Source organism: Triticum dicoccoides, chromosome 4A, assembly GCF_002162155.2.
Source record: "Triticum dicoccoides isolate Atlit2015 ecotype Zavitan chromosome 4A, WEW_v2.0, whole genome shotgun sequence".
In the NCBI taxonomy this organism is placed as follows: domain Eukaryota; kingdom Viridiplantae; phylum Streptophyta; class Magnoliopsida; order Poales; family Poaceae; genus Triticum; species Triticum dicoccoides.
In genome coordinates, this window is record NC_041386.1 from 670,050,137 (window position 1) to 670,059,268 (window position 9,132).

At 43.4% G+C, this 9,132-nt stretch overlaps 1 long non-coding RNA gene across 1 annotated transcript; it reads left to right on the top strand.

Annotated features, from left to right (window-relative positions):
• Positions 1-201: 201 nt before the first annotated feature.
• On the top strand, positions 202-3,474 carry LOC119289655. Its single transcript, XR_005141566.1, has 5 exons — positions 202-493; positions 572-833; positions 1,005-1,081; positions 2,915-3,004; positions 3,078-3,474. It is a non-coding gene; the product is annotated as an uncharacterized LOC119289655 (long non-coding RNA).
• Positions 3,475-9,132: the final 5,658 nt, after the last annotated feature.

Sequence of the window (9,132 nt, forward strand, 5' to 3'; positions counted from 1 at the left end):
GCGCCGCCGCCTTCGTTGCGGACCTGCAGGTCGCCATCTGGACATCGCTGCCGAGGTCCGCCTTGGCCCTTTGCATGTTCATATATCCATTGGACGCCACACCAATTTTTCACAGTACGTATGTACATCTATTGGGCACTGATACATACATCCATTAATGTCTCCGGCTCCAGTCCTTGTGCTTCATGACCTCGGGCGGGACTGGCGCGGACATGGAGAACAGCGACAAGGCCAGGTTTGCGGATGTGTTGCGAACTTGCGATAGTTCTCGACCGGGTGCTCGCCGGCAATGACCGTGGCCTAGCAGCAGGATAGCATAAGCTCTCCCTTGTTCTTTTATGCTTGAATCAGATTTTGTGGTTCTCAATTTTACACATTTATTGATCTTGGTCTTCTTTTGTATGCAGGGTACACTTATGTTTCATGTCTATTCTGCAGATTTTTAGAACACTGAGTGCATATCTTCCCTTGCAATGCTGCTGATTCGACAACTGTGAGTGCTCTTCTCCCCTTCATGTCCCTGCTAAAATTCAGTTACAAACACGATTTGACAGTTGATTCTTTGGTTCAGGAACTGGATTCAAACTGGACTTGCGACTAGAGCAACCCCAAGCAAGATAAACTCGATTGGAAGATGTCTTCTAAACTCTGAAGGCAAGCACTTGGCTGACACTTTTGTTCGTGTAGAAGGCATGTCGTTTGATTCATGCCAAGAAGCGTACAAACAGTATAAGCTATTCGCTTGGGAGAATGATTTCAGAATTCATCATGGAAAGCCGAGATGAGGGCTTGCACGTTACCAGTTGATGCACAAAATTGTGTGCTGGTGCTAGGTCAGTTACATAGCGTCTTGCTTGAAATTGTAGTACAGCTATATTATTCTCATTTCCCCATCCATTCCATGATGGTCTTGCGCTTAAAAAATTTTCATGCTTTGAAATTGTTTGGTATTTATATTCTAGACAGTAGGATTGTCATTGTATTCTTTGGTTTTTTGTGTGCAGGTTAAGAGGGACAAAGGTAATTCTTCTTCGTGCAAAACAGAATGAAGGCGAGGATGCATCTCCTCCATGCAAAGCAGGTTGGTATGTGAGCATATTCAGGAACCAGCAAAATCACCCTCTATCTGCAATTTGTGAAGAGAAGAGGCAGTGGAACTCACACAGTGAGATCAATCCAGTTCTTATGAAAAAATTTCATCAAGAATCTCAAAGTAAATAATTTCAGCCTCAGCAAGGTGTACAATATTCTCACCGTAATGCATAGCGATTAGTCAGGAGCAACATTCCGTAAGCAAAACTTAAGGTACCTTTGCTCAACGCTTGCTTAGTATTCAATAACAAATGACATGTCAAGACTGTCAAGCTTTTATAAGACATGAAAACCGTCAATCCATGTCTGTCAATATGTGTTGTCCACGTCCAGAATATTTTCAGGCATATGGGAATGTTGTGCAGACATTCTGTTGGTTTCAGACAATTGAAAGCAGTGATACAGTCCAAATTTTGGCAAGAGAAAGGAGTTTAGGAAAGACGACAGAGGAGGAATATGATGTTGCCCCAACCCCAAGTACTACCTTTACACCCGTGTCCACTTTTGGACAACCATAGGGATTTAGAGTTCATGAAGAGTGCAACTGAATTTAATAATAGATACGATAAACTATCTTAGCCATGGTGTGATCTTTTGTCCCTGCCTGTGTTACTTTCATGATTCCATGTACAAAGCAAAAAATGACGGCGAGAAAAGAAACAACTGAAATTTGGTGTTCTGTGTTGTAGCCCGAATTTGGTTTTTATTTATTTGCTACAGTTTGTGAATTTTATCACTAGCCCTATACCATGAAAAACAACATGCTATATAATCAAAGTTCATTTTTTTCAGTATATATACTTCTAATTTCCATTGGTATTGTTGTCACTTCTACCATTGTAACAAGCATTTGTACTGGACCTCAAAAGTCGAAGGATGGGTTTGTTTCCTGCTTTACTAGGGCACATGACTAATATGTCTATTTGTACATTACAGTAGATGTGTCGTAATTTTTATCTTGTAGATATAATTTCCAACAAAAAAATTGGTTGCCATGTTTGTGTTTGCATTCTTCTCATTTGGTAGGCAATTCGAGAATTGAAGAGCATATTGCCTTTACACAATATTCTTTTCTCTTAAGATAATCTCTGAAGAATATAAATTAGGTATTTCACTCCTCAATGTAATGGTGTATGACTCTAAACCAATTGAGGCCTCTCTAGGAAGTCGCAAATCTCATTCGTTCCTTAGACATGAGATATTACATGCTTATTACATGCAAGGTTTAAGGAATAAAAAACCTTATATGGCTGTGTACGCCAAGGTGCTGGACTTAGAATTGTGTTGTTTTCGGTACTTTGCAAGCTAACCTTCTATTGCATGAACTTGTTGACCATCCCAGAGAAGATTCTGGACTGCTAAGAGCTGTGCATTAAACAATCATGAAGAATTAATGGCATTTTCATGTAACATAACTCAGTATCAGGTTTAGCTTGAGCGAATATGCCAACTCCTACAGGTTCAAATGACTTGAAGAAATAATGTGAGAAGTGAGTATAGGAGGAGCTTGAACATTAAAGCGAAAACGATTACAAGGTCTATCAGCATGGGTAAAAGAAAACTGAGGACATAGCCAGGACGTGGGGAACCTATATTTCATAGCATTATCTTTTCGTTAGTTGATCCATTCAATCTATATGAAACAATTGGCAATATTTACACCTGACATGGTTGAGAGGCTACGGAGCAAGCGAATTTGCACTCGTATTTGGTCGGCGATGGAGATGAATTTGGGAGAGATGTGGCTGGGGGTTGCACCAGTCATTTTTCTGCCCTCTCTATGTTATCCCTTTGCACTAATCGGTAATTGCTTTTTGACCAGGGGATAGGGTAGCGTACACGAACAACAAAATTGTAGAAGGCGAGGAGGACAATCTGAGTGACCAACATTATGTGGAGTATTGAGATGCAGGTAAGACATGTGTAATCTGAATTGAGACATATGGAGGGCTTACATAGTATGTATGTGCAATTTTTAATTGCAGGCTGAATTCTTGTTCTCTAGATCCACCTTCACCGACATCACGTGCTCGTCTGTGACCTCCCACCAGCAGCGCCTTGAGGCCACCCACACAAGCGACCAAGCAATTCCATGATGTCACCCTGCTACTTCGCCAACGACATCGAGGAGGTCGTGGGTGAGAGCTACTGTCTTCTTTGGAGAACATGCTGGTGCCCCATGCGTACGAAGAAGAGCTAAGACACTCGCATGGTGCTCAACGAAATACACCAGATTGAGCGAGCTTAGATTAAAGTTTCTTCATTCTTCACTAGCTTTTCTTGTGCCTTTAGGTATTTCACTATTTGAGATAAGTATCGTATGCTTCCTGCAACATATAAGGGAAACCAAAAAGGATTACAAAATATTTATGCTTCTTCATAGTTGTCCATTTGGTTCTAAAATTTGTTGAGTGGCAGACTATTTTCATTAATTAATAAATAACGTTGCTGCACACGTGAGTTGGTTTGCAATGAAGTCGACCAGTATACATGTCTTTGTTGACTAAATATTTTTCATAAATACGGGGGTATGAAGATAATCTATTCTTTCTTTACCCCGTTGACAATGGGACAATGATCTTTTTGTGTTTCAGAGTAAAAAAACATACTCTAATCTGAATCTGACGAGTAAAAAATATCATTGGGTTTCAGAGTGTTACACAATTTATCAACAGGAGCAAAGACTCTAATCTGATGATGTAGAACAACTTTAATGTGACAGAGGATCATGGTGGTCGATGGATTCTGCACCCGGTAGTAGACTAAGAAAGGAACATGAGTGATGGAACACAATGATATTCAGAGCACCCCTGCACTATGTGAGATTTAGAAGGTATTCAAATTAGTGTTTGTTGATAACTGCAAATTCCGTGTGTCCGAGCTTCATATTTTTCTATCCCTGTCGACGTACTAATCCGTTGTTCTTTTATGTGCAGTTGGTACTGCCGGCGGATGCATCCATGTGCTGATCTGCTGGCACCGAGTAGACGGAGCCAAACGAGTTGGGGCCTCTAGCCGGCTGGTAGTGGACAACAACACCGGGTTTGTTAATTACTCAACAAGTCACAGATCAATCTCTTTTTTTATTGGTTTGGAGTGGATTATCCGCGCAATCATAGATTTACCTTTTGATTTATGTGGGTGGACACAAACATCCTTTCTAAAGTTTTCTAGGGATTGTAATGAAGCACAACTTGGTCAGTGGTACCAATAGCTTCGAGCTCCCTCAACCCTTCGCCAACACTTCTTCAGTTTCTCACCACAAGTGAGTTCTCTCTGCACCAGCATTATTGTTAATCAATGTATGAGCCGGTAATCAGAGTTTAGATACATGCTACTAGTGCTAGCGCACTCCCCACGTGGACAGAGTGGCGGCCGAATGATTTGGTAGTAGAGACGAACCTTATTATGGACAAAGAGAGATGCATAATTTTCCTAATCTGTTTATTATTGGTTGTTCCATGCATCATTCGGGGTAAAAAATGCCTAGAACATGGGTTTTTCCTTGTATAGTTATCCATGCCTGATGGCACTACACCGCATTAGCATACTTTAAGTTTGTCCTTCTATTATCTCTTATTCAGGGTAGAAATGACCGGAACAAACAAATGATGAATTGTAGTGTTGTCATTCTTGTAGTTAAAGATTGTGTTTAAAATTGATCATCACTTGGGATGCTGCCAACTTGCAGGGTCGATGAGCCATTAAATTGTCATATTGCTTTCCCCTCTTATTCAATGTTGTAAGGTTGGTTCTCAAGGAAGTTCTCATTGTTGACATGTAGGATGTGGAAAATAAAATAAAATCTATTTGTTCATTCTTCTACTATACTGCCGATCCATCTCCCACGGTTCAGTAAATTTCAGTTATGTGCTTAAATATTAGGAAGCCATCATCTTCTAAAACATATTGTTACCTACTCAAACATATTGTCTTCCTTTGTGTTTCCGGTAAATTATTTATAAAAACACGCGTAAAATAGAAGTTGCAGAACCTGCATTGGACCATGCTCATTTGCTTTGCCCATTTTTTTAAAGAAATAATACTCTCCAGATTCCGAAGCATTAAGAATTATGACTTAGTGTGCTATTACATTTCCCAGTATCGGACGCTATATTTTATGTGGGAATCATTGACATAGTTCCTTCAGAAAGTTGTATCTCGGAAATGGACAAGCAGCTCTTATGTAATTCTACCATCCATTCTGATTTTGAGGCAAATATATGTTGGGGAACGTTGCAGAAAATAATTTTTTTTTACGGTTTCACCAAGATCAATCTATGAGTTCATCTAGCAATGAGAGAGAGGAGTGCATCTACATACCCTTGTAGATCGAGCAGAAGCGTTCAAGGAAACGGGGTTGAGGGAGTCGTACTCGTCGTGATCCAAATCACCGGAGATCCTAGTGCCGAACGGACGGCACCTCCGCGTTCAACACACGTACGGTCAGCGAGACGTCTCCTCCTTCTTGATCCAGCAAGGGGGAAGGAGAGGTTGATGAAGATCCAGCAGCACGACGGCGTGGTGGTGGATGCAGCAGGGATCCCGGCAGGGCTTCGCCAAGCGTCTGCGGGAGGGAGAGGTGTAGCAAGGGGGAAGGGAGGCGCCAAGTGCAAGGGTGCGGCTGCCCTCCCTCCCCCCTCTTTATATAGGGTCCCAAGGGGGGCGCCGGCCCTAGGAGATTGAATCTCCAAGGGGGGGCGGCGGCCAAGGGGGTGCCTTGCCCCCCAAGGCAAGTGGAGGCGCCCCCTTCCCTAGGGTTCCCAACCCTAAGCGCAGGGGGGCCCAAGGGGGAGGGGCGCACCAGCCCACCAGGGGCTGGTTCCCCTCCCACTTCAGCCCATGGGGCTCTCCGGGATGGGTGGCCCCACCCGGTGACCCCCAGGACCCTTCCGGTGGTCCCGGTACAATACCGGTGACCCCCGAAACTGTCCCGATGGCCGAAACTTGACTTCCCATATACAATTCTTTACCTCCGGACCATTCCGGAACTCCTCTTCTCGTCCGGGATCTCATCCGGGACTACGAACAACTTTCGGTTTGCTGCATACTAATATCTCTACAATCCTAGCATCACCGAACCTTAAGTGTGTAGACCCTACGGGTTTGGGAGACACGTAGACATGACCGAGATGGCTCTCCGGTCAATAACCAACAACGGGATCTAGATACCCATGTTGGATCCCACATGCTCCTCGATGATCTCACCGGATGAACCACGATGTCGAGGATTCAAGCAACCCCGTATATAATTCCCTTTGTCAATCGGTATGTTACTTGCCCGAGATTCGATCGTCGGTATCCCAATACCTCGTTCAATCTCGTTACCGGCAAGTCACTTTACTCGTACCGTAATGCATGATCCCGTGACCAGACACTTGGTCACTTTGATGCATTACCGAGTGGGCCCAGAGATACCTCTTCGTCATACGGAGTGACAAATTCCAGTCTCGATCCGTGTCAACCCAACAGATACTTTCGGAGTTACCCGTAGTATACCTTTATAGTCACCCAATTACGTTGTGACGTTTGGTACACCCAAAGCACTCCTACGGTATCCGGGAGTTACACGATCTCATGGTCTAAGGAAAAGATACTTGACATTGGAAAAGCTCTAGCAAACGAACTACACGATCTTGTGCTATGCTTAGGATTGGGTCTTGTCCATCACATCATTCACCCAATGATGTGATCCCGTTATCAATGACATCCAATGTCCATAGTCAGGAAACCATGACTATCTGTTGATCAATGGGCTAGTCAACTAGAGGCTCACTAGGGACATATTGTGGTCTATGTATTCACACATGTATTACAATTTCGGGATAACACAATTATAGCATGAATAAAAGACAATTATCATGAACAAGGAAATATAATAATAATCCTTTTATTATTGCCTCTAGGGCATATTTCCAACAGTCTCCCACTTGCACTAGAGTCAATAATCTAGTTACATTGTGATGAATCGAACACCCATAGAGTTCTGGTGTTGATCATGTTTTGCTCGCGGAAGAGGTTTAGTCAACGGATCTGCGACATTCAGATCCGTATGTACTTTGCAAATATCTATGTCTCCATCTTGAACATTTTCACGGATGGAGTTGAAATGCGCTTGATGTGCCTGGTCTTCTTGTGAAACCTGGGCTCCTTGGCAAGGGCAATAACTCCAGTGTTGTCACAGAAGAGAGTGATCGGCCCCGACGCATTGGGTATGACTCCTAGGTTGGTGATGAACTCCTTCATCCATATTGCTTCATGCGCTGCCTCCGAGGCTGCCATGTACTCCGCTTCACATGTAGATCCCGCCACGACGCTCTGCTTACAATTGCACCAGCTTACTGCTCCACGATTCAACATATACACGTATCCGGTTTGTGACTTAGAGTCATCCAGATCTGTGTCGAAGCTAGCATCGACGTAACCCTTTACGACGAGCTCTTCGTCACCTCCATAAACGAGAAACATGTCCTTTGTCCTTTTCAGGTACTTCAGGATATTCTTGACCGCTGTCCAGTGTTCCTTGCTGGGATTACTTTGGTACCTTCCTACCAAACTTACGGCAAGGTTTACATCAGGTCTGGTACACAGCATGGCATACATAATAGACCCTATGGCTGAGGCATAGGGGATGACACTCATCTCTTCTTTATCTTCTGCCGTGGTCGGACATTGAGCCGAGCTCAATCTCACACCTTGCAATACAGGCAAGAACCCTTTCTTGGACTGATCCATATTGAACTTCTTCAATATCTTATCAAGGTATGTGCTTTGTGAAAGACCTATGAGGCGTCTCGATCTATCCCTATAGATCTTGATGCCTAATATGTAAGCAGCTTCTCCAAGGTCCTTCATCGAGAAACACTTATTCAAGTAGGCCTTAATGCTGTCCAAAAGTTATATATCATTTCCCATCAAAAGTATGTCATCTACATATAATATGAGAAATCCTACAGAGCTCCCACTCACTTTCTTGTAAACGCAGGCTTCTCCATAAGTCTGCATAAACCCAAATGCTTTGATCATCTCATCAAAGCGAATGTTCCAACTCCGAGATGCTTGCACCAGTCCATAAATGGATCGCTGGAGCTTGCATACCTTGTTAGCATTCTCAGTGTCGACAAAACCTTCCGGCTGCATCATATACAGTTCTTCCTAAAGATGTCCGTTAAGGAATGCCGTTTTGACGTCCATCTGCCATATCTCATAATCATAGTATGCGGCAATTGCTAACATGATTCGGACGGACTTTAGCTTCGCTACGGGAGAGAATGTCTCATCGTAGTCAACCCCTTGAACTTGTCGATAACCCTTAGCGACAAGTCGAGCTTTATAGATGGTAACATTACCATCCGCGTCCGTCTTCTTCTTAAAGATCCATTTGTTTTCTATCGCTCGCCGATCATCGGGCAAGTCTGTGAAAGTCCATACTTCATTTTCATACATGGATCCTATCTCGGATTGCATGGCTTCAAGCCATTTTTTGGAATCTGGGCCAGCCATCGCTTCTTCATAGTTCGAAGGTTCACCGTTGTCTAACAACATGATTTCCAGGACAGGATTGCCATACCACTCTGGTGTGGAACGTGTCCTTGTGGACCTACGAAGTTCAGTAGCAACTTGATCCGAAGTACCTTGATCATCATCATTAATTTCCTCTCCAGTCGGTGTAGGCACCATAGGAACAATTTCCTAAGCTGCACTACTTTCCGGTTCAAGAGGTAGTACTTCATCGAGTTCAACTTTCCTCCCACTTACTCCTTTCGAGAGAAACTCTTTCTCCAGAAAGGACCCGTTCTTGGCAACAAAGATCTTGCCTTCGGATCTGAGGTAGAAGGTATCCTATGAAGACGCATTTTTCCGACTTGGGTTCGGGCTTTTCAGGTTGAACTTTCTTGACATAAGCATCGCATCCCCAAACTTTTAGAAACGACAGCTTAGGTTTCTTCCCAAACCATAATTCATACGGTGTCGTCTCAACAGATTTAGACGGTGCCTTATTTAAAGTGAATGTAGCTGTCTCTAGAGCGTATCCCCAAA